Consider the following 21302-nt stretch of genomic DNA (forward strand, 5'->3'; position numbering starts at 1 on the left):
CCAAATTTCTCCAAAACACTAAACAAGTACCCACTCCACTCTATCAAATGTCTTCTCCGCGTCCAAGGAGATAACAACCTCTGGACTTGGAGAATCACTGGGTGAATAAACCACATCAGCCAGTCGACGGATATTAAAACAAGAATAGCGATTTTTAATAAAACCTGTTTGATCGTCTGAAATTATCTTGGGAAGGGAACGTTCTAAACGACATGCAAGCACTTTAGCCAAAATTTTCACATCTACATTCAAAAGTGAGATGGAGCGATATGATCCACATTGAGTCGGGTCCTTGTCCTTTTTAAGAAGTAGTGAAATAGCTGCCTGTGAAAGAGAAGGAGGTAAGGAGCCATTCTCCAAAGATTCCTGAAACACTTCCAGAAGGACTGGTATGAGCTTATCCTTAAATTTCTTATAAAATTCTATTGGATAACCATCAGGACCTGGGGACTTACCACTCTGCATAGCCATAATGGCATTATTAATCTCTTCCTGCCCAAGAGTCCAATTTAGGTTCTCTACCTCCTCTGGTTCAAGAGTTGGTATTTTCAAATTATCTAAAAAACATTCCATATTTGTTTTATCTGAGGGGAACTCTGAGGCATACAGAGAGGAATAAAAAGTTGCAAGGATGTTATTAATCTCTTTTGGATTGCTTGTCAAGGTTTGGTGTGTGTCTCTTATCTGGGGAATAAGTCGTGATGCAGCTTGACGTTTCAACTGATGAGCCATAAGCCGGCTCGCCTTGTCACCATATTCATAATAGAGACCACGTGTCTTAAGAATTAATTGTTCTGATAGGTTTGTAGATAGAAGATTAAACTTCGCTTGCAAATCAACCTGACTTTTATATAATTCCGCAGTGGGTGCCTCAGAGTATTTTCTATCCAGGTCCAAAATAGATTGCAATAACACTTGCATTTCCTTCCTACGCTCTTTATTGGCATGTGAAGTATATTATTTGACCCCACAAGTAAGCTTTTAAAGTTTCCCAAAGTAAAGAGTACGATACCGACTCAGTTTTGTTAGTCTCGAAGAATGTGTCAATGTTAGCCTATATATAACTACAAAATTTCTCATTAGAAAGCAAAAGGAGGTTAAGTCTCCACAGAGGCCGTTCCCTAACGTTTAAAGGAAAACATAGGTCCACTTTCATGGGCGAGTGATCAGATATAACTATAGCAGTGTATTCAATTTGTCTAATCATTGGTATCAAGGAGTTATCTATAAAGAAATAGTCTAGCCTGGAATAGGAGTGGTGAACATGAGAAAAGAAAGAATTGCCTAACTGATGGATTCAAAGATCTCCAAGGATCCATATAACCATTTTGTTGCATAAACATCGAGAAGGCCTTTGCCATACCAGAAAATGTTCCCCTAGGGCAAGACCTATCAAGCAGTGGGTCAATAGCACAGTTCAAATCTCCGGAAAAGATTAGCTTATGTGTATTCAGGTTAGGTATTAATGACAAAACCTTATTTGCAAATTGGACATCGTCCCAATTAGGAGCATAAACATTTACCAAAATAACAGGTATCTGAAAGAGAGAGCCAGAGACTATAATAAAGCGACCATTAGGGTCACTGATTACATCAGATGGTGTGAACTGCATTCTTTTGGTGATTAATATTGCCACCCTCCGGACCTTCTATTAAATCTGAAATGAAAAACCTGACTAATCCATGCTTTACGAAGTCTATTATGGTCCTCCACTCTTAAAAGTGTCTCTTGTAGAAATAGTATATCTGCTTTTAATTGTTTCAGATGAGAGAAAACTTTAGCTCTTTTAACCGGACCATTGAGCCCCTTTACATTCCAAGAAATAAACCTCACAGGGTGGCCTCCATCAGCAGCACTCATGTTAACCATATCAAAAGCCACACAGGGCCTACAATCCAAAACAGTGCGAGGGCATAAGTTGCACACAATAACGCACAATGAAAAGAAAGTCTGATCAATCCGTAACACACAAAATAATAAACTGCCATGGTAATCCCCCAAAACACTCCCCCCACTCCTTTACACAAACAATAAAAAACCCAATTAACCCCCGAAACCTAGATCTACCTCCCCAATTGAGGATGATCGCAGGCAGTACCCAAGAAAAAACTTCCAAGGCGTTCCCCATACAGCCCAACTTTCAATCTAATCTAGGGTGGCTCCCCTCCTTAAAATATATCCTATCACTTATACTACTTTTAATATAACATATAGGCTAAAGATGACACAGGTCAAGCTAAGCATTAAAAACAAAAAAAACACTAGGCAACTTAAGCCCGAGATATAAATCCCAAACATTTACATTTTGCTGGTTGAAAGTTTTTGTTAATCAGTTTCAGCAGCATAGCACTTCAACCCGATCGCGTTCCACAAATTAAACTGGAAAAAATGAACAAAGAAGTGGTTTATGAAAATTAACAGTTTGCCTCAGCATGAGGCTCCTTCCATGCTGCATGAATAACCTAAAAAAAAAGTCATTGCTCTTCTCATTCTTCTTCTCCCCAGCGCGAATGGTAAAACTCTTTGGCCGCCTCTGGTGTATCGAAATAATGCTTTTTACCTTCATGTATGACCCGGAGCTGGGCAGGATACAAGAGGCCAAACCTGACCCCTTTCCCGTAAAGCAGGGATTTCACCTCCTTGAAAGCTGCTCATTTTTACCCAGCTCCGCACTAAAATCTTCATAAAAAAACACACGGTGTCCGCGGAAATACAGCTCCCGCTTCCGTCTATTGATGATGCGTTGCTTATCTTGAAAGGAGTGAAAGCAAACCAGGAACGTTCTTGGTCTCGTTTGCTTGGCTCCAGAGACACCGGATGGTTTATGTCCGACTCCGTGAGCACGCGAAAGTACAAGAGGCCTCGGGAAAAAATTTGTCCCCAGCACTTCGTCAAAAAACTCGGTCATAAATTTAACAAGGTTCGAACCTTCCAAATTTTCAGGAATGCCGACCACTCTCAAATTGGATCTCCACAACCGATTTTCGAGGTCATCTAGCTTTCCCTTCAAAAATGCATATTCCCTCTGCAACACTGCAATGGCGGCTTCGGCGCTCACCAGTCGGTCACTGTAATCATTCAGGCCGTCTTCAACCCCACGAACGCGTTCGTCGTGCGACTCGTAAGAAGACATAATTTGTTCCATGGTAGCATTCACTGGTGATAAAGCATCTTCAAGTTCTCTTTTTAGGGCAGAATGCACTGCTTGCGTCATGTCAGTAATAAGTACTAAATGAAGCCTCTCCAAGTCATCGGGTAGTGCAGGTCCGGGTCCAGGTCCAGCAGCATGCAACGGTGCCATTACTGTAACATCCGCCTTCTTGCTCGAGGCTTCGCTATCTTTTTCCCCAGTTTTACTTCGAAGGTACATTCTATTTGCCACTTCAATGTCCAGCTATGTCCCGCATTGTTCACAATGGTAAATATTCAGTTATCTCGAGCATACGGCAAAGATAAACAGGTAGATTTTCAATAAAAATCAGGAGCCACACTCACACGCACCGACTCACGCCATATTCAACCCCGGAAGACCTCACTCCGCTATCTTTAAGAACTCTATCTAACTCTTTTTTGAAAGAATCCAGAGAATTGGCCTCCACTGCCTTCTGAGGCAGAGCATTCCACAGAACCACAACCCTCTGTGTGAAAAAGTTTTTCCTCAACTCCGTTCTAAATTGTCTACCCCTTCTTCTTAAACTGTGGCCTCTGGTTCTGGACTCACCCAACAACGGGAACATGTTTCCTGCCTCTAGCGTGTCCAATCTCTTAATAATCTTATATGTTTCAATCAGATCCCCTCTCATCCTTCTAAATTCCAGTGTATACAACCCCAGTCGCTCCAATCTTTCAACATATGACAGTCCCGCCATCCCGGGAATTAACCTCGTGAACCTACGCTGCACTCCCTTAATAGCTAGAATATCCTTCCTCAAATTTGGAGACCAAAACTGTACACAATATTCCAGGTGTGGTCTCACCAGGGCCCTGTACAACTGCAGAAGGACCTCTTTGCTCCTATATTCAGTTCCCCTTGTTATGAAGGCCAGCATGCCATTAGCTTTCTTCACTGCCTGCTGTACCTGCATGCTTGCTTTCAGTGACTGATGAACAAGGACACCTAGATCTCATTGTACTTCCCCTATTCCTAACTTGAGACCATTCAGACAGTAATCTGCCTTCCTGTTCTTGCCACCAAAGTGGATAACCTCACATTTATCCACATTAAACTGCATCTGCCCACTCACCCAACCTGTCCAAGTCACCCTGCATTCTCATAACATCCTCCTCACATTTCACACTGCCACCCAGCTTTGTGTCATCTGCAAATTTGCTAATGTTACTTTTAATCCCTTCATCTAAGTCATTAATGTATATTGTAAATAGCTGCGGTCCCAGCACCGAGCCCTGTGGTACCCCACTAGTCACTGCCTGCCATTCTGAAAAGGACCCATTAATCCCTACTCTTTGTTTCCTGTCTGCCAACCAATTTTCTATCCAGGTCAGTACCCTACCCCCAATGCCATTTGCTCTAATTTTGCCCACTAACCTCCGATGTGGGACCTTATCAAAGGCTTTCTGAAAGTCCAGGCACACTACATCCACTGGCTTTCCCATGTCCATTTTCAAAGTCACATTCTCAAAAAATTCCAGAAGGTTAGTCAAGCATGATTTCCCCTTCGTAAATCCATGCTGACTCGGACCTATCCTGCTACTGCTATCCAAATATGCCGCTATTACATCTTTTATAATTGATTCCAGTATCTTCCCCACCTCTGATGTCAGACTAACTGGTCTATAATTGCCTGTTTTCTCTCTCCTTCCTTTGTTAAAAAGTGGGATAATATTAGCTACCCTCCAATTCGCAGGAATTGATCCTGAATCTATAGAACATTGGAAAATGATTACCAATGCGTCCACAATTTCTAGAGCCACCTCCTTAAGTACCCTGGGATGCAGACCATCAGGCCCTGCGGATTTATCAACCTTCAGTCCCATCAGTTTATCCAACACCATTTTCTGCCTGATGCGAATTTCCTTCAGTTCCTCTGTTACCCTAGGTCCTCTGGCCACTATTACATTTGGGAGATTGTTTGTGTCTTCCCTAGTGAAGACAGATCCAAAGTACCTGTTCAGCTCGTCTGCCATTTCCTTGTTCCCCATAATAATTTCACCCGTTTCTGTCTTCAAGTCCTTCTGCACAGCAGCATGCTGCAATCTTTTACCACTTAAGTAATAATCTGATCTTCCATTTTTTCTTCCAAATAGGATGATGTCATATTTACCAACATTGTACTCCATCTGCCAGACTCTTGCCCACTCATTTAACCTATCTATATCTCTCTGCAGACTCTCCATATCCTCTGCACAACTTCCTTTTCCACTCAACTTAGTGTCATCAGCAAACTTAGATACACTACACTCGGTCCCCTCTTCCAGACCGTTAATGAATATCGTGAATTGTTGTGGGCGCAGTACCGACCCTTGCCGCACACCACTCACCACTGATTGCGAACCAGAGTCAAAACCATGTATTCCTTTCTATTGGTTAGCCATACCTCTATCTATGCTAATACATCAACCACAACTCTATGTACCCTTATCTTATGCATGTCTTTTATGTGGCACCTTACCAAAGTCTTCTGGAAATCCAAGTAAATAACATCCATCTGTTCCCCTCTATCCACTGCACTCGGTATGTCCTCAAAGAACTCCAGTAAGTTTGTCAAACAGGACCTGCCTTTGCTGAATCCATGCTGCATCTGCATTATGGATCCATTTCTTTCCAGATGCCTCACTATTTCTTCTTTAATGGTAGCTTCAAGTATTTTCCCAACTACAGATGTTAAGCTAACTGGCCTATAGTTACCTGCCTTTTGCCTACATCCATTTTTGAACAGTGATATGACATTTGCCTTCTTCCAATCCGCCAGGACCTGTCCACAGTCCAGAGAATTTTGTTAAATTATCACCAAAGCCTTGACTATAACCTCTGCCATTTCTTTCAGTGCCCTGGGATGCATTCCATCAGGACCAGTGGACTTGTCTATCTTTAGGCCCACAAGTTTGCTCAGTACGATCTCTTTAGTGATTGTTATTGTATCAAGGTCCCAACCTCCAATCGCATCCATAACATCTATCTTTGGCATGTTAGGCGTGTCCTCCACAATGAAACCAGCACAAAATGGTCATTCAAAGCCTCAGCTCTTTCCTCATTACTCAATATCAATTCCAACTTTTCCTCCCCCAAGGGACCTACGTTCAATTTAGCCACCCTTTTCCACTTCATATAATTATTAAAACTTTTACTATCCATTTTTATATTCTGTGTTAGTTAATTTTCATAATCAATCTTCCCTTTCTTTATTGCTGACTTAGTGGTTCTCTGTTGCTTTTTAAAGTTTTCCCAATCTTCCAGTTTACCACTACTCTTAGTGATTTTGTATGCACAAGTTTTTAGTTTGATGCCTTCCTTTATTTCCTTAGTTATCCATGGCTGTCTCTCCACACCCTTACTGTCCTTGCTTTTGACTGGAATATACTTTTGCTGAACACGATGAAAAATCTACTAGAGTCTTCCACTGTTCCTCAACCATCCCACCATATAGCCTGTGTTCCCAGTCTACCCTACCCAACTCCTCTCTCATCCCATTGTAGTCTCCATTGCACCCTCCATTTGTATGAGAAACTCAATCATACTGTGATCACTCTTTCCAAGAGGATTCCTAGTTAAAAGATTGCTAATTTTACCTGTCTCACTGCATAGGACCAGATCTAAGATAGCACATTCCCTTGTAGGATCAATAACATGCTGTTCAAAAAAGCTACCACTTAAACATTTTATGAAGTCCTCCTCAAGACTGCCTTGAACAAACACTCAAAAATTTCTATAGATGTACAGTGGAAGGCATTCTGACAGGCTAGTATGGGACAGGTTGGGTGGGTCAGGGGGCTGCTGCACAGGACCGAAAGAAGCTGCAGAAGGTTGTAAATTTAGTTGGCTTCATTTGGGTATTAGCCTACAAAGTACCCAGGACATCTTCAAGGAGCTGTGTCTCAGAAAGGCAGCATCCATTATTAGGAACCCCCAGCACCCAGTGTATGCCCTTTTATGAATGTTAGCATCAAGTAGGAGGTACAGAAGCCTGAAGGCACACACTCAGTGATTCAGGAACAGCTTCTTCCCTTCAGCCATCCGATTCCTAAATGGACATTGAACCCATGAACATCACCTCACTTTTTCAATATATATTATTTCTGTTTTTGCATGATTTTTAATCTATTCAATACACATACACAGTAATCGATTTACTTATTTTTTTCTCCTATATTATGTATTGCGTTGAACTGCTGCTACTAAGTTAATAGGTAGTAAATGGGATTAGACATTGGCTTTATGGGAGAAGCCAGAAAGTGGTAGTAGATGGTTGCCTCTCTAACTGGAGGCGCGTGACTAGTGGGTGATTAGCTGGATCAGCAAGTTTGCGGATTACACCAAAATTGGGAAAGTAACGGACAGTGAGGAACACTATCAAAGCCTGTGGCAGAATCTGGACCAGCTGGAAAAATGGGCTGAAAAATAGCAGTAGGGCACTAGGGAATGCAGTAGAACAGAGGGATCTGGGAATACAGATTCATAATTCCTTGAAAGTGGCAACACAGGCCATAAAGAAAGCTTTTGGCACATTAGCCTTCATAAATAATTGTATTGAGTACAGGAATTGGAATGTTATGTTGAAACTGTATAAAACATTGATGCAGCATAATTTGGAGTACTGTGTAAAGTTTTGGTCACCAATTTACAGGAAAGATAACAATAAGATCGAAAGAGTACAGAGAAAAATGATTAGAATGCTGTCAGGACTTGAGGACCAAAGTTATAGAAAAAGGTTGAATAGGTTAGACTTTCATTCCTTAGAGTGTAGAAAAATGAGAAGAGATTTGATAGAGGTATATGAACTTATGAGAGGTAAATGCAAGCAGGCTTTTTCCTCTGAGGTTGGGCGAGACTAGAACTAGAGGTTATGGGTTAAGGCTGAAAGAGAAACGTTCGGGTGGAACATGAGTGGGAACTTCTTCACCAGAGGCTGATGAGAGTGTGGAACAAGCTGCCAGCAGAACTGGTGGATGCAGATTTGATTTCAACATTTAACAGAAATTTGGATAGGTATATGGATGCGATGGGTACGGAGGGCTATGGTCCAGCTGCAGGTCGATGAGACTAGGCAATTTAATCGTTTGACATTGACTAGATGAGCCGAAGGGTCTGTTTCTGTGCTGCAGTGTTCTGACTCTATGACACAGTTCTTTCCCAATTACTGGCAACGTTGAAGATCAAGCTGATTGCTCTGCAGTGTAGAAGCCATAGTATTCCAGCACTACATCAAACTGACAAAAATGTACTTTGAAATCAACAAAGCAGTGTGAAAATGGCATTGCCAGTAGCAGGTGGTTATAATTGCTCATGCTGAGCTTATGCTTTCTTTGGCCAGTCATCAAGAAATGCAAGGATTAAGCTAGCCTCTTCCAACTACAAGGTAAAAGCAAAAAAAAAGTTGTGTTGATACAACTCCACATTTGCAATCAGAAGCTGGTGATGAAACTCAGTATGATGCTTCTCATCTGGAACATGGATGATTTGCAGCTCAGCTATAAGCAGAGTTTGAAAAGAAAGTTTGCTCATTAATATTCTCTCGCTATTTTATCTTGCTTTATACTTCATATTAATTTTTACAAACAAGTTTAAGCTACCAACTAGACAACATTCTGACATACTAGTGTTGAAAGTTACAAGCTCTAATCTTTCCTTCTTTGGTAAGTGACAAGGATCCATACAAGTTTGAAGATTTATACAAGTATACAATAGCAAGGAACTAAATTCATAAATAAAGATATAAAGTATTGTAAATAGAAGTGTAGGGTTAGGATATTTTACAACTAACAGACTGTTTTCTGGCAAAGGTGTTCTTGCAAAACGGAAGGCCCTCAAAAACTTGTTTTTCTGTGATGTACACAGAATGACTCCAACTATAAGTATAGTAGATCATCTTCAAACTTTAAAATAACTACTAAGGTTTCTTGGGCCCTATATCACTAAGACAAGACACTCTTCATCAATAGACCATGATATTAAAATACGGTTTGCACGTTATTTCCACATTATCAAAAATGAATGAGTTTAAAATGATTTGATGGGAAATAGTGTTTAGCTCATTAAACACGACTATGGTGGTATGTTCAATCTTCTGATAGAAGAAACACATGTTTGAATTGCTAGCTTGGGACCTAATGTTACAATATAATAAGTATTAGTAGAACACATAATTGGTAAACATTTCCAACACCACATTTAATCCACATACTTTAAACAAAACAGAGACAAATGCAGGAAACAATCCAACGAAATTTCTTGATATTCTAGTGGAGGCAATAATCTATGTAAAATAAATATAACAGTCATAAAACAAATAGGATGATTAGAATGAAAACTAGGCAGGATGTGTGTTATGAGCATGAAATTCCACAACTCCTTTTCCTCTTTGTCCTGCTCAGGTCACATCTGACGTTCGGGCTATAAGATTATATCCAGAATCGGATTCAGAATCAGGTTGATTATCGCCAGCATCTGATGTGAAATTTCTTAACTTAGCAGCAATTCAATGCAATACATAATCTAGCAGACAAAAACTAATAATAATAAATAAAATAATAATTATAATAAATAAACAAGTAAATCAATAGGTTTTAAAAAACATGCAAAAACAGAAACACTGCATATTAAAAAAAAGTGAGGTAGTATCCAAAGATTCAATGTCCATTTAGAAATCGGATGGCAGAGGGGAAGAAGCTGTCCCTGAATCGCTGAGTATGTGCCTTCAGGCTTCTGTACCTCCTACCTGATGGTAACAGTGAGAAAAGGGCATGCCCTGGGTGCTGGAGGTCCTTAATAATGGAAACTGCCTTTCTGAGGCACCACTCCCTGAAGATGTCCTGGGTACTTTATAGGCTAGTACTCAAGATGGAGCTGACTAGATTTACAACCTTCTGCAGCTTCTTTTGGTCCTGTGCAGTAGCCCTCCCATACCAGACAGTGATGCAACCTGTCAGAATGCTCTCCACTGTACATCTATCGAAGTTTTTGAGTGTACTTGTTGATATGCCAAATCTCTTCAAACTCCTAATAAAGTATAGCCACTGCCTTGCGTTCTTTATAACTACATCAATATGTTGGGGCCAGGATAGATCCTCAGAGATCTTGACACCCAGGAACCTGAAACTGCTCACTCTCTCCACTTCTGATCCCTCTATGAGGTTTGGTATGTGTTCCTTCATCTTACCCTTCCTGAAGTCCACAATCAGCTCTTTCGTCTTACTGACGTTGAGTGCCAAGTTGTTTCTGCGGCACCACTCCACTAGTTGGCATATCTCACTCCTGTACGCCCTCTCGTCACCACCTGAGATTCGACCAACAATGGTTGCATCATCAGCAAATTTATAGATGGCATTTGAGCCATGCCTAGCCACACAGTCATGTGAATATAGAGAGTAGAACTGTGGGCTAAGCACACACCCGAGATGCGCCAGTGTTGATTGTCAGCGAGGAGGCGATGTTATCACCAATCCACGCAGATTGTGCTCTCCTGGTTAGGAAGTCAAGGATCCAATTGCAGAGGGAGCCCAAATCCCTTGGGCTTTCTGATCAAAATGGCTTCCATCAGTGTGTAAGATCTGAAGTATTACATTCATGCATATGTCCCTTTTCTGTTAGATTCCATATGGGAAAGAAATCTTACAAATTATGAGAATCTTGCTCATTCTGGTTTTCTTGCTTCAAGATGGTACCTAGCTGCGGTCTCCGTCGAGGTTGCGGCTCAGATTTCATTGTTTTATTACTTGTCTGTTAGGTTCATAGGGATGGTTTTGCAAATGGGGGGTGGGGGGAGTCAAGGGTCAGATTTAGGAACAGGGATATAGGGGAATTAGAGGTCAAGCTGGAGACTAAGCCTCTGCTTCGCATTCGAAAGCCAGTGACATGGACAAGGGACACCTACGGGACATCTGAGATTGGAAGTCAGGCCAGCAAACCAGTGTGGGTGTACATGTGATAAATAAATTTGAATTTTAAATCATCAAACCACTGCTAAGGAAGTTCAATAGCCATGGCTCCTATCTGCATTATTCAAGAATTAGCATACTGATATAGCCACATTAAAAAAATAGAACATGCTTTTAATGATCTATCCCGAAGCAAATTCTGCTATGTACTCAGTATCAATGTCTTCTTCTTCTTCATGTGTCTTGGGCGTTACATGCTTGGGCGATCATGACTTTCCACATCAAATGATCCCACGCAGCGTCAGTGATACCTCATACACTTAGGTCTGTTAGTTTTTTCACAGTGTCCATATATTTCCTTCTTTTCCTTCCTCTTCCGCATTTCCCAGGCATAAGGCCTTGTAATGTAAGGCATTCTGTTTCTCCCTTTCTGATAACATGGCCCAGGAATTTAAGTTTCCTCTCATTTAATGTTCTCATTAAAGATCTTTTTGTATTGGCACGTTGGAGTACTGTCTCCTTAGTTACCCTATCTCTATATGATATTTTCAGCATTCTTCTAAGAAACCACATTTCTGTTGCTTCTAAGTTTCTTTGGAGTTCTGGTGTTAGTCCATGTTTAGGAAGCATACAGCAAGATTAACCAGATGTAACATTTTAGTAGCCTAAGCCTTGTTGTCATAGATATGTGTATGTTGGTAAAAATGGGTTTCATATTTTTGGAAGTTGGTTTTGGCGATGGCATTTCTTCTTTTTATTTCTACTTTATTTCTAGCATCTTGTGATATAAAGTTACCAGGGTAATTGAAGCTGGTCTTTTGTTCAATCTCTTGGTTACCGATGTACAATTGGTAGTTGGGAGTATCCTGCTGTTTTGATATTACCATACATTTGTTTTTTTTTACAGTTGACGGTTAGACCAAAATCTGGACTTGTTTGTACTACTTTGTCTAGGAGGATTTGTAGGTCTTCTGCAGCACTTACTATTAGGGTGGTATCGTCTGCATATCTTATACAAGTTTCCCCCACCATCCGAAGGTAAGAGCGTTCCTATGAAACGGTTCGTAAGCAGGAATGTCGTAAAGCACAGAAGCAATTACCATTAATTCAGATGGGAAAAATTTGTGAGCGTTCACAAACCCAAAAACAACCTACCAAATCATGCCAAGTAACACATAAAACCTAAAATAACAGTAACATATAGTAAAAGCAGGAATGATATGATGAATACAGAGCCTATATAAACTAGAAATACTTTTCCACAATCATTGCCGCACTGTTCTCCGTAGCGAAAATCTTATGCAAGCACTCTCGGCAAAAACACGGCGCAAGCGCTCTCTAGTAACCTTTAAGCTATGAAGCTGCCAAATCATACCAAATAACACGTAAAAATACACAGCCGATATAAAGTAGAAATAATGTATGTACAGTGTAGTATCACTTACGGGAATCCGGAAGACATCGAGCACACTGAAGATGGTGGATTAGGCTGTGTCGTCGGAGGTTGGGGTGGTGCTGTGGCCCCCACCCTCCGGGCAGCAAACCGATACCGATCCGCGAAGAATGCAGGGGTACAGCGGTAGCCGGGACGCACCCAGCACATCCTTAAGAAAAAAGCCGAAACAAACAAGCTAATTAATTAGGTGCCGCCCGGCACGTAAATGTTGGCCCAGATCAGAGGTGACGCAATCGGCAATCGCCTCTGATCTGGGCCGACATTTACCAGCTGGGCGGCACCTAATTAATTAGCTTGTTTATTTTGGCCTTTTTTCTTAAAGGTATGCTGGGGGCGTCCCGGCTACTGCAGCATTCTTCGCGGATCGGTATCTGTCCGTTGCCCAGGGGTTGAGGTGGTGGGACACTGGGGTGTCATCTGTTTCCATCAGGGCAGGCAGGTCATCTTCTTCTATGTCTGCCTGCCTCGATGTCAAAGGTCGAGGTTCATCGTCTGCTGTGGCTGATGTGGAAGGCTTGAAAAACGATAGTATGCTTGACTGCTTAGCCTCACGCATTTTTCTATCATACAGTTCTTTGTAAGGACTCAAGCCATCTTGCAAATATGCCCTAAACTGACGCACCCTTTCAAAATTAAAGTCATACTTTATCATTGCAGCGAAAATCTCACGCAGCTGCTTCACGTTCAGTTCCTGAACGACTTCACTTTCCGTCCGTTCACTACTGCATTCAGTTTTGATTGTTATCCTTTCCTCTTCCAATGGCATCAGCTCTTCATCTATCAGTTCTTGGTCATGAGATGCCAAAACCTCTTCAACATCATCTTCGTCAACTTCCACAAGCCAAGCTCGCTTTGTCCTTACTTCGTTCACCACGATCGAAACGCTTAATTATATCTAGTTTTACGCTAAGTGTAACACCCTTTCAGGCGTTCCGATACCTTAGAACTCATCTTGCAAACGGCTGCTCACAGGTACGTGTTTAAGCAATGCTGGCAAGAATGCCGTTCCAAATCCAGGGCAGAGCGGCTGCTCGGGGCACGTGCTGCTTTTTTTCATAACAGTGAAAACACCTTCTGTGAGCGAAAACAGGGAACTAATGTAGGTCTTCCGTAACAGTGAGGTTTCGTAAAGCGAATGTTCAAAAAGCGGGGGACACCTGTATTGCTGATGTTAACACCTCCAATTTTTATCCCATCTAGGTCTTCTATTTCTCTGAGAATCATTTCACTATAGATATTAAACAATTCCGGTGAGGCAACGCATCCCTTTCTAACTCCTCTTTGAATTTTAGTCTAACTGCTTATATTATCATCATTTTTACTGCCGTCATTTGGTTCCAATATAAATTTTGAAGCAGTTGTTGGTCCCTTCCATCAATGTTTAGATTAGTGAGAATTTGAAATAATTTTTCATGTTGCACTTTGTCGAATGCTTTAGTGAAATCAAAAAAAAAACATAAAAAGACATCAATTTGATATTCAATTGCCCTTTCTGAAAGCACTCGTAGTATGAAAATTGCGTTCCTAGTTCATCTATCCTCAATAAACCCATATTGTAGTGTAGAAGTTTCTGGTCTTAACTTGTTTTTAAATCGACTCAGAATAACTCTCAACAAAATCTTTATTATGTGACGCATAAGACTGATTGTTCTATAAATTTTCGTAGTCAATAGTTCCAGTAATTTTTAGCAGAGTTATAAATACTGATTTCAAGAGATCATCAGACAATACATCAGACTCATATATGCCATTAAACAGTTCAAAAAGAATATCTATGCCCAGATCTTCTAGGGCTTGTATCATTTCCACTGAAATTTCATCAGGTCCAGCGGCTTTACCATGTTTCATGCTTTTCATTGCTTTAGTTGTTTCTTCTTTGGTAATAGGTGGGCCAGAATTAGGGTGTTTAATATCTGGGGGTTCCCCTCTACTATTCTCAAACAGCTGCTCTATATACTGAATCCACCTCTCATACACTTTATCTGGATCTGTTAGTATCAATGCCATTAACTGTTAAATATCTTGCTGCTACATATTTCCTTCAAAAAAAAAGTCCTTTATACTATGTGTAGAATATCCAAGTGTAACAATATGGCAAAGTGTTTGATACAGGGTTGTAGCAGTTAATGCAGTTTACTTTGAAGTTGACTCCCTTCAAAAAACACAAATTTTAATGGCTCTCTTTATAACTCTACCTCTAAATACTTTCTAATGCAAACCACAACGCTGATGGGACATTATGTCACATGTGATGAAGGCCTGTCACTGATTACAGACGGCACATGGCGCACTCAGTAAAGCACTCATCACCAGCAGTAATAGTGACTGGGTCTGAAACAGAGCTGCTGCATAGAGCTGTCTTATATAGAGGCAGCAGCAACCTGCACAGGTGTGCTGATGGTGGAGGATACCATCTTTAACTGGGTCAAGGGTTATGTTACCTAATTATTCATCTTGTGGTAAAGTTTTGGGGTTTATTTAAGTTATTTAATCGGGAAATGGTGAATCCTATAATGAGGTATATGTGTTTATTGTGAGAACTGGCAGTAGAGTTTCAGATTGTGTGAAATGGAAGATAATTGAGTTAATTAGCTTTTGGTTGGTCTAAGGGGAGGGGCTTAGCAGTTATAAGCCTCGGGTTACCAAGGCTTTGGGGTTTTTTTTTGGTGTTTAGTCTGAGAGTGGCTGTTAACCAGACAGGTGACAATTGCAAGCTGTATATATATATATATATGGTATTATCTTTCAGTTTTTTTTCTTGTTTTGTGTGGATGTCCAAGTTTTTGTTTTCCCACTATTTTTGTAAATAAAAGCACCTCAATCTATTTTTGCGACTCAAGCCATCTTGTTATTTTTCTTAGACGGTTAACCCACAGTTTTTGTGACATCACAGTTGCATAAAACATTGGTGAAGCCAAATTTGGAGCATTGTGTGTTCTGGTCACCTACATACAGGAAACAGATCAGTAAGACTGAAAGAGTGTAGAGAAAATTTACAAGAATGTTTCCAGGACTTGAGGACCTGAGCAATGGAGAAAGGGATGAATAGAAACATAGAAACATAGAAAATAGGTGCAGGAGTAGGCCATTCGGCCCTTCGAGCCTGCACCGCCATTTATTATGATCATGGTTGATCATCCAACTCAGAACACCGCCCCAGCCTTCCCTCCATACCCCCTGATCCCCGTAGCCACAAGGGCCATATCTAACTCCCTCTTAAATATAGCCAATGAACTGGCCTCAACTGTTTCCTGTGGCAGAGAATTCCACAGATTCACCACCCTCTGCGTGAAGAAGTTTTTCCTAATCTCGGTCCTAAAAGGCTTCCCCTCTATCCTCAAACTGTGACCCCTCGTTCTGGACTTCCCCAACATCGGGAACAATCTTCCTGCATCTAGCCTGTCCAATCCCTTTAGGATCTTATACGTTTCAATCAGATCCCCCCTCAATCTTCTAAATTCCAACGAGTACAAGCCCAGTTCATCCAGTCTTTCTACATATGAAAGTCCTGCCATCCCAGGAATCAATCTGGTGAACCTTCTCTGTACTCCCTCTATGGCAAGGATGTCTTTCCTCAGATTAGGGGACCAAAACTGCACACAATACTCCAGGTGTGGTCTCACCAAGGCCTTGTACAACTGCAGTAGTACCTCCCTGCTCCTGTACTCAAATCCTCTCGCTATAAATGCCAGCATACCATTCGCCTTTTTCACCGCCTGCTGTACCTGCATGCCCACTTTCAATGACTGGTGTATAATGACACCCAGGTCTCGTTGCACCTCCCCTTTTCCTAATCGGCCACCATTCAGATAATAATCTGTTTTCCTATTTTTGCCACCAAAGTGGATAACTTCACATTTATCCACATTAAATTGCATCTGCCATGAATTTGCTCACTCACCCAACCTATCCAAGTCACCCTGCATCCTCTTAGCATCCTCCTCGCATCCTCCTCACAGCTAACACTGCCACCCAGCTTCGTGTCATCCGCAAACTTGGAGATGCTGCATTTAATTCCCTCATCCAAGTCATTAATATATATTGTAAACAACTGGGGTCCCAGCACTGAGCCTTGCGGTACCCCACTAGTCACCGCCTGCCATTCTGAAAAGGTCCCGTTTATTCCCACTCTTTGCTTCCTGTCTGCTAACCAACTCTCCACCCACACCAATACCTTACCCCCAATACCGTGTGCTTTAAGTTTGCACACTAATCTCCTGTGTGGGACCTTGTCAAAAGCCTTCTGAAAATCCAAATATACCACATCCACTGGTTCTCCCCTATCCACTCTACTAGTTACAACCTCAAAAAATTCTATGAGATTCGTCAGACATGATTTTCCTTTCACAAATCCATGCTGACTTTGTCCGATCATTTCACCGCTTTCCAAATGTGCTGTTATAACATCCTTGATAACTGACTCCAGCAGTTTCCCCACCACCGACGTTAGGCTAAACGGTCTATAATTCCCCGGTTTCTCTCTCCCTCCTTTTTTAAAAAGTGGAGTTACATTAGCCACCCTCCAATCCTCAGGAACTAGTCCAGAATCTAACGAGTTTTGAAAAATTATCACTAATGCATCCACTATTTCTTGGGCTACTTCCTTAAGCACCCTGGGATGCAGACCATCTGGCCCTGGGGATTTATCTGCCTTCAATCCCTTCAATTTACCTAGGTTAGGATGTTGTTCACCGTAGTGTAGAAGAACAAAGGATGACTTGATAGAGCCATACAAAATTATGAGGGGTATAGATAAATAGGGTAATTACAAGCAGATTTGTTCCACTGAGGTTGGGTGAGAAAAGAACTAGAGGTCATAGGTTAAGGTTGAAAGTTGAAATGTTTAAGGGGAACATGAAGGGGAACTTCTTGACTCAGAGGGTAGTGAGAGCGTGGAATCAGCTGCCAGCAGAAGTGGCGGATTCCGGTTCAATTTCAAGACGTAGGAGAAATTTGGATAGGTACATGGATGGGAGGGGTAACGAGGGTTATAGTCCAGGTCTAGGTCAATGGGATGAGGCAGATTAATAGTTTGGCGCAGATTAGGTAGGCCAAAGGGACTGTTTCTGTGCTATGGTGTTCTATACCTCTATGACATGAATATTACACTGTCAACAAGGCTGTAATGTTGCTGCCTGAGGAGGAAATCCTGAGCAAGCAAAGTGAAAAGTGTGTCTTTTGAGAAGCAATGATAATGGGTAGTGCATGTGTAAGGTATCAGTGAACTCAGAATATTTGAGCAAATTTAGCCATTTGCCCTGCTTATGAGTCAAATAGAAATGGTCTTGAGCAAAAACCAAGTGGAGGGCACACAACATAGCAACACTGTATACGTGAGTAGAGAATACATTAGTGCTACCAACTATAACGGAAAGCACACAAGAGATCTCAATTAACTTACAGCACCAAACAAGGTTCCACACAATGGTAAAACCATTTGAGGGGACATAGAATATGTAATAAACAAGAGTGATTTGGGAGCTTATGGAACACTTGGGAGTCAATGATCACAATATGATTGAATTAATTGTGCAGTTTGAAAGGGGGAAGATAAAGTCAGATGTATCAATATTACAGTGGAGTAAAGGGAATTATCGAGGCATGAGACAGGAGCTGGCCTAAGTTGATTGGAAGGAGAAATTAACAGGGATGATGGCAGAAAAGCAATGGCTGGTGTTTCTGGGGGAAATTTGGAAGGCGCAAGATAGATGCTTCGCAAAGATGAAGAAGTACTCTAAGGGGAAGACAAAGCAACCATGGGTGGCAAGGGAAGTCAAAAGCAGCATTAAATCAAAAGCATCTGCAGATGCTGGAAATTCAAGCAACACACACAAAAGATGCTGGTGAACGCAGCAGGCCAGGCAGCATCTATAGGAAGAGGTACAGTCGACGTTTCGGGCTGGGACCCTTCGTCAGGACTTACTGAAAGAAGAGATAGTAAGAGATATCTCTTCTTTCAGTTAGTCCTGACGAAGGGTCCCGGCCCGAAACGTCGACTGTTCCTCTTCCTATAGATGCTGCCTGGCCTGCTGCGTTCACCAGCATTAAATCAAAAGAGAAGGCATATACAGTAATATAGCAAAAATTAGTAGGAAGTTAGAGGATTGGGAAGATTTAAAACACCAATACATGGCAACTAAAAAGCCAAATGAGAAAAAAGATGAAATATGAAAGTAAGCTAGCCAATAATATAAAAGAGCATACCAAAGGATTTTTTTTTAGATATATGAAGAGTAAAAGAGAGGCGATAATGGATACTAGACTGCTGGAAAATAACGTTGGAGAGGTAGTCATGGGGGACAAAGAAATGGTGGACAAACTTAGTAAGTATTTCAAAGGTCGAATTTAATATCAGAGAAATGTATATAATATAAATCCTGAAATACTTTTTCTTCGCAAACATCCATGAATACAGAGAAGTGCCCCAAAGAACGAATGACAGTTAAACATGAAAACCCCAAAGTCCCCCCCAGTTCCCCCCTCCCGCACGTAACCGGCAGCAAGCAAATATCCCCCTCCCCCCACCACTAAAAAAAATGCATCGATACCGTCACTGAGCCCAAGCGTGTGCTAAGCAATAGCAAAGACACAGACCAGAGTTACCCCAAAGGCTTTGTATTTCATCCGACATTCGACAAACCACAAGTTCTCTTTCTCCCTGGCAAGGGAGAGGGAGGTGTCCCCCATTTTCACAGTGAGCAGGAGACGTAACAACAATCCGCTGGTTTATGATGTTTAAAGTCCGCTTCGTTGCTTTTCTCATCAGTCTTCACTATAGAAGACATAGGTAGTATGCTAGAAATTTGGGAGTATCATGGGGCAGAAATGATTATAATTGTTATTACTAAGGAGAAAGTAGCTTGGGAAGCTGAAAGGTCTGAAGGTAGATAAGTCCCCTAGACCAGATGGACTACACATCATGATTCTGAAAGAAGTAGCTGAAGAGATTGTAGAGGCATTAGTAATGATCTTTAAAGATGAAAATGCAAGAAGAGTGTGCAGTGAATATAACAATTTGGTGTAGCAATGCACCAACACCTTTGCAGATGGAATTTGACAACAATCCATCCTGACTAAAAATGTGGACTATAAGGAAAGCCAAGCAATTAAATGGAGCCTTCTTAGAGGGAGGTAAACCAGCAGTGTGTTGAATCATCAGGATATTGAATGCAAAAGAAATGGAGAAAAGGGTCATGTGATAAAGAGATAAGGGGTGTGACAAATTCAAATGACAATGAATTAGTACATGATAGTCCCATATGTTCTCTGCAATTAGAATGGGCAGAATAAAAAAAACATATACCTTCTGAAATACAAACTGAATTGAGGGGTTCTGACTGCTTAGGTGTCTGCCACAAAGAACTGGCCGTGTGCCTGCTTCAGCACAGATCAGCTTGTGAAACAAGGTACTGCACCATAATGGCAGTCAGATTAAACCACAGCAAGACGTCTTGGACAGAAAAACATTCTGAGTACAAGTCCAGTGAAAATAAAAAGTTCATGATGAGCAGTCAGAGTCAAATGCAGCACTTGGGCAGTGATACTGCCATATCAGTCAGAACAATAGAAGTAATCAACAGAAAGGAAGCCAGAGGAAAAGACCATAATCTGTTTGAAAAGTTTGATACCACCAGTTCACAGGACTTGGATGGCAAATATTTCCACCACAAGTGTCACAGTGAGACCCAAGGTGCAAAACGACATGAAACCAAAAGCACTAAGATGGAGTGGCTTAAGAAGCAACTAAACCCAAGACTGTTGAGAAACAGTACATAATATCCAGCAATGTACCAAATAAAACACATAATTACAACTGTTTAAGTGATCAATACCAATTACTAGCAAGTTTTATGTGAAGAGATTGGCATTTAGATATATCCATATTTATGAATACAAACATTGAAGCAACAATTACAGAACATGATATGAAACCAGATGTGCATGAACCCTACCCAGCTAAGTAACCCACTGTAATTACCAGTTTCTGAAATAGATACTTCAGTAATGTTAATTTATAATTGGTCAAATATGTATACTATATGGTTTGCACAGCTTGATATTTTAAAGCAGAATCAGTGCAATGTAACTGTACCTTTCAAGATAGAGTGTACAACTTCTGATGAATTGTCATTCAGGACACTATTGGTTGTGTGTTTAGTTTACTTTCAGTAAAGGATGTTCTATTGATTGCCATTTCTTACGTTCTAGCTTCTGTAAGCAACAACAGCAAAGTGTCTACCATGTTCCAGAAATTACAATTGTACAAAATTTCAAAACATCACATCCACCAATATTATCAGCAGAATTTCTAAATATCTTGAAACAGGAAAAATACTAATTTGGTCTTGTTTTCTAATTTATATAATCAACATAAACATGTGAACAATGACTAATGAACAGGTAGCAAGTGCAGTTCCCCTTTATGAAAACAGAAGCGGGGAAGGTATGCTGGTCTGCAGGTACTATTGAAACAGAGACTTTAGACTCCCATTCCTGACTACTGAATTGGTGAAGGTAGTCTCTGGAAAATAAAATTGAATAAATCTCAGTTATATTGCTGTACCAGAGGGACATCAGGGACTGCCGTGTACTTTGCTTCATGGAAACATGGCTATCACCCACCATTTTGGACACAGCACTGCAACCTGATGGCATGCCTCATCATGGGGCATAGATGTGGCAGTTCTGTCTCAGACTTACTCACCCAACCTGGAATATCTAGCAGTTAAATGTCATCCATTTCATCTGCCAAGGGAGTTTTCCACCACCATCCTGGTAGCGGTGTACATTCCT

This window comes from Mobula birostris, chromosome 9, assembly GCF_030028105.1.
Source record: "Mobula birostris isolate sMobBir1 chromosome 9, sMobBir1.hap1, whole genome shotgun sequence".
Classification (NCBI taxonomy): Eukaryota; Metazoa; Chordata; class Chondrichthyes; order Myliobatiformes; family Myliobatidae; genus Mobula; species Mobula birostris.